The sequence below is a fragment of the Rattus rattus genome, chromosome X (assembly GCF_011064425.1).
Source record: "Rattus rattus isolate New Zealand chromosome X, Rrattus_CSIRO_v1, whole genome shotgun sequence".
NCBI classification, from domain to species: domain Eukaryota; kingdom Metazoa; phylum Chordata; class Mammalia; order Rodentia; family Muridae; genus Rattus; species Rattus rattus.
In genome coordinates, this window is record NC_046172.1 from 16907149 (window position 1) to 16913204 (window position 6056).

The window sequence follows — 6056 nt, forward strand, 5'->3', positions numbered from 1 at the left end:
AAGACTAGAATGATATTTATCAGAAGCTAGGGGCCAGAAGGTATGTGGTGTCAACAGAAATATAAAGTTTTAATTTGCACCATAAAAATGAAGAGCTGACTGCATAGCAATGGAAATATAATTAACACTCCTGAATACTTAAAAATGTTTAAATTGGAAATCTTAGGGATAAAACATTTGTTAAACATATAGAAGCCAAAAAATAAGCAAATAAAATAAATAAGAATGTGAGAAAGATGAAAGATTTTTTTGAAAAGTTAAAAATTCCTTATTTTTTTATTCCTGGTACCACTACCACAATTTACAGGGCAATATGCCTGATGTAATAAAAAGAAAAAGAAAAGGATACAACAGATAAAAGATCTCAGAGATATACATCTAATTGACAATGGCTGCACTTTTGTAAACTGTGACTGTGAGCGTCCTGAACAAGAAGGGTTTCCTGTTTAAGCTTCAGTGACTTTTCTGACCATGGATCATCGTTCCTCTGTAGCAGATTTTTACAGTTCCTCTAATGCATTTGGAACGACTGTCTCAAAGTAACCTGCAGCTTTCCTGACAACTCTCGCTCTCTCTCCTGCTAAGAACTGTAGCATTTGTTTCTGTTTTATTTTAAAACCTTCTGCTACCATAGCCACCACTTCCACCTCCAGATCCACCACAGGGACTGCCTGAGCTTCTTCCACCAAAACTGACCCCCTTCATAGGTCCATAATTACATTGCTGCTGTCCACTATAATTTCCAAAGTCGTTATAGTTCCCACCACCACCATAGTTACCTCCACCAAAATTTCCCCCTTCATTGTAACCATCATCTCCTCCTACTCCACCACCACCATATCCACCACCTTGGTTTCCATATCCTGTTGACACCTCCATAACCTTTTCAACTCCTCTAACCAGGACCACCACCAGACTTGCCACCATCACCTCCAAATCCATGCTATCCACCATCACCTCCTCCACCATAGCCTCCTTATTCCACCATAGTTTCCTCCATGACCAAAGTTTCCTCCACATCCCGTAAAGTTGCCAGATCCACCTCTGTGACCTTCTGTGATCCAGCAGACTGCGTCTCTTGTTTAGAAAGGGCCTTTCTCACTTCACAATTGTGCCCATTAATAGTGTGGTATTTCTGAACAACAACTTTTCAACTGTGTCATGATCATCAAAAGTTACAAAAGCAAATCCTCTCTTTTTCCCACTCTGCCTGTCTTCCGTAATGTCTATGGTTTCAATCTTGCCATACTTTTCAAAGTAGTCTCCCAGATTATATTCTTCCATATCCATATCCTCTTTAAAGCACAGCAAAAATTTTCTTCACCGTTAAATGGGCCCCAGGTTTTACAGAATCCTCTCTAGCAATAGTTCTCTTCGGTTCCACCACACGTCCACCAACCTTGTGTGGCGAAGCACACATTGCAGCATCCACCTCTTCCACACAAGAGTAGGTCACAAAACCAAAGCCTTGGCAACGTTTTGTTTGAGGATCTCTCATTACCACACAGTCTGTAAGTGTGCCCGTTTCTCAAAATGTTCTCTTAAGCTATCATCTGTGGTTTCAAAGCTCAGACCACCAATAAACAGCCTCTTCAGTTGTTCTGGTTCCTTTGGATCATGTCTCTTCCCTCCAACACCTACCCCCAACGCTGACCCACCCCACCATCAGTGCGGCAACGGCACTGGCAGTGGCACCGGCTGGGGTCAGGCGACCCGGCAGTGGTTTAACCTCCATTATGAGACCAGACTCGAGGAAAGATGTTTAAGATGGCATTTTTACATTACATTTATTTTATCATTATTTAAAACGAGATGGAATTTATAATGATTAGGTACTTCTGACTCTAGTAGCTAGACTTAACACACATATCAGGCTCAATGTTTAAACCTAGACGATCATGTTATCAAACAGAAATCCAATTACTATTAAGAAAACTGTAATTCCATATATTATCTAAAGCAATATCATTTATTATTTTATATTTGCTAACAAATAACAGATGTAGAAAATTATAAATCTGTTGGTTAACAAAATGAGTATCTAAACTATGATAATATCTAATGCTCAAAACATGTACAGTTAAAGTAACAACTAATTTTTACTAAAAGTAGTGTCAAACAAGTTGACAGATTTGTCTGGAAACACATCATTTTAGAACCGGTTTATGCCATAACACAGATGACAAAGGATATATTAGCAAGGTATTGGGACTGGAGAGCTGGCCCAATGGTTAATAACATTGGCTATTCCCAGAGCATTCAGGTCTTATTTCCAGCATACACATGCTGGTTCATAACTGTCTTTACCTTCAGTTCTAGGAAACTGGGCTCATCCTTCTGGACTCCATATGTACCAGGTATACAAGTGGTATGTAGACACACATGCATGCAAAACACATAAAATAAAAGCAAAACATCATGTTCGTGCCAATGTCTCAGAGGATGGCACCAGAATAAGCCAGGTGTTATGCGCCATGAATGTTGTGGAAGCCCGTGGTAGAGGAGGCATTTCAATGCTACAGCCATTCTGTGCCCTGCAGCTATGTTCTGGAGGAAAGATGGAACAAAATGGAAAGTATATGTCCCTTGGATTCAGAGAGGTGACAAGAAATGGCCATATGGGAGCTTCTCTCAAAATGGTACTGGAGCAGCATCTCAAAGAGCAGACTATCTTATCATGTTCTTGGAGGGATACATGGTATTCCCACATTTTGGGAGGCAAACTGGTTGAACCTTGCTTGTATGGTGCATAGACAACTTTTTCAGTGTGCCAGTACAGAGGAGATTCTCCACATATACTGGATGCTGGAAATGAGCTGAACTTGACATGTTCACTGGAGTCTTACTTCATTATGTTTTAATTACCCGGTTGGCTTTGCTTCAATTCCCAGACTGTACCGGGCAGTTAAAAGTACAGCAGACTCCTCAAGGGTCCACTCCTTTTACCCTACACAATATTGTCCTGTACAGGGGCAAATGTACTGTTATTGCAAGTGAACAATATTATTTAAGTAGAGAGATCAAAATTTAACCCTTCTTTTCACTGGTAGTTCCTATTTCGATGCCAAATAACATAGGAACTCATTTTAATAAGTTAACTCATCAATAGGAGATTCCTTTTCCACTTAGTACTTAATGGAGTTTAATCATCTTTAATGACCAATTTTCACAAAATTTCTTTAATATAAGGTATTTTCTTATTAATATCACATATAGGAGGATTACTACATAATTTGATAATGTTCATGAGATTTCTTGTTTCTAAGAGAGACAAAGGCAGGGGTGACAATTCTCTCTCTAACAGAAAGAGTACGATTCTCCATTGTAAACACAGTAACAGAATACTTTTTTAAAAAGTGGCTGGGGATTCAATCAGTATATAGCTAGAATTTGGGACTCTATTTTGGTGAATGTAAAGGTGGCCATTTTGAACTAGTCAGTGAAGAGGTGATTATGGCTGTGCCCTCAAAATTCATGCAGACACTTAATCCTAGTAAGCATTTTCAGAGGTGAATGGGATTAGATCATCAAGTAATTAGGCCATTCAGAAGTGGTCAGGACTAGTCATCATGGCAGAGTTGGATCCTATGGCTCTATAAGGAGAAAGGCCAGAAGACATTTCCATTCTATCAATCTCTATCTCTCTCCCTCCCTCTCTCCCTCCTTCCCTCCTTTCCTCCCCCTCCCTCTCTCCATGCCTCTCCTGACTGCTTCTCTTCATACAATGCCCTGTGTTTCCTTAGGACTCTATCAGCAAAAGAAAGGTCAACACCAGAGCCAGCTCAACTTGTATCTCCAAAGTTACATCAAAACCAACTTTTCCTTCCTTAATAATTTACTCAGTCTGTAGAGTTGTGTTATTAGCAATAGGAACCAGATATGCATACTCTGAAAATCTGTGACTTCTCATTTCTAAAAATGTGGAAAATAATGCTGTTTACTTTGGTGATTATGATTTATATATTTGTCTATATATGTGGGAACATTTAGTAATTGGTACATCACAAAGGCTCAGTAAATCAAGTATTCCTGGACCACATGTTTTTATGTCTTATAGACTATCTTTATTGAAATCACTCAAAACTGTATCCACAGCATAGGAACTGCTGAGATATGCCTCCTTGGTGCCTAGATCATCACCTCACCCTGAGAGGTAATGTCATGTTACCTTCAGGAAAACAGAACATTTCAGAAAGCTGTTTACATTGGTTAAGTACTGAATTAATCTAATCTGATTAATGACCTTATAAGAAGAGATTTTTTATTGGATATTTTATGTATTTACATTTCAAATGTTATCCCCTTTCCCTTCTTTCCCATCTCCCCTCCCCCTCCCCCTGCTTCTATGAAGATGCTCCCACTACCACTCACCCACTCCCACCCACCCACTTCCATTTCAACGCCCTGGCATTCCCCTACACTGGAGCCTTCATAGGACCAAGGGCCTCTCCTCCCACTGATGCCAGACAGTGCCATCCTCTGCCACATATGCAGCTGGAGCCATGGGTCTGTCCACGTGTACTCTTTGGGTAGTAGTTTAGTCCCTGGGAGCTCTGGTTGGTTGATACTGTTGTTCCTCCTATGGGGTTGCAAACCCCCTCAGATCCTTCAATCCTTTCCCTAACTCCTCTATTGGGGTCCCCATGCTCAGTGCGATGGTTGGCTGCAAGCATCATCATCTGTATTGGTAAAGCTGTAGCAGAGCCTCTCATTAGCATTAGTGAAGAAGAGGATATTTTGAATACTACGCTTGATAAGTAAATATCAGCTAAAAAGTAACAGAATATCTAGGATCCAACCTACAGACAGACTGTAAAAGGTAATGAACAGAAAGGCCACGTGAGGAGGCTTCAGTCCCATTTAGAAGGGGGAAGGAAATAATCACAGAGGCAGAGGGAGAGAGGGAACTGGTTGGGAGAGTGGAGGGGGAGGGGAAAACGGGAACAGGATCAGATATGGGGGTACAGGAGAGAAGTTCAGAGGGCCAAGAGAATGAATGGAAATAAGCAGCCTCGGGGGTGAGAGTGGTGGGATGCCCTAGAAAGTACCAAAGACCCAGGATCTCAGGACTCACTGGCGATGACCTTAGCCAAAATGCCCAACACTAGGGAGAGGGAACTCAAAGAGTCCGTCTCCAGTAGATAGACAGGGCCTCAAGTGGAAAGACAGGGTTACCAGCCCACAGTCAAAATTTCTGACCCAGAGTTGTTCCTTTATAAAAGAACTGCAGGGACAAAAATGGAGAAGAGAGAGGGAAAGGAGGTCCAGTGATAGCCCAACTTGAGATGCATCTTATGGGGGGCAGGTTGGGCACCAAGGCCTGACACTATTACTGATGCTATGATGTGGTTACAGACATCAGCCTGGCATGGCTGTCCTCTGAGAGGCCCTACCAGCAGCTGACTGAGACAGAAGCAAATACTTACGCCCAACTATTGGACTGACGTAGCGGACCTCTCTGGTTGAATTAGGGGAAGGATTGAAGAAGTTGAAGGGGAGAGTGACCCCATAGGAGGACCAGTAGTCTCAAGTAATCCAGATTCCACAGAGCTCCTAGAGACAGAGTCACCAATTAGGATCATACATGGGCTGGTCTGAGGCCCCTGGCACATACATAGCAGAGGTCTGCCTGGTCTCGCTTCAGTGGGAGAAGATGTGCTCAATCCTTTAGAGGTTTGAGGCCCCAGGGAAGGGGGGGCTGGTAGAGGGGAGCATCCTCTCAGAGGCAAGGAGGAGGAGGGATGGGATGAGGAACTATGGGAGGGGGAACAAAGGGTGGGCAGTGACTGAAATGTAAATAAATAAAATAACTTAATAAAAAGAGACCTCGAAGTATGTTATACAAATGGAAAAAAGAGATACCAAAGATGTTCATGTCCATAGGAAAAGTGAGAATGCTGAAGAGTACCTAAAACACAAGGAAATTCAGTCCTGCCAATACCTTTAAATCTCTGAGCCTTTAAATCTCTGGTCTTTATGCAAGCTGTTAGCAATATTTTGTTATGGTAGTCTTAGCCCACAGACTGTATCTCTGTCTTTCTAGAATGACAGCAGAG

The 6056-nt window shown here is 41.8% G+C and overlaps 1 pseudogene; it reads right to left on the reverse strand.

Moving 5' to 3' along the window:
* Nucleotides 1-612: 612 nt before the first annotated feature.
* Nucleotides 613-1639, reverse strand: LOC116889019 (annotated as a pseudogene).
* Nucleotides 1640-6056: the final 4417 nt, after the last annotated feature.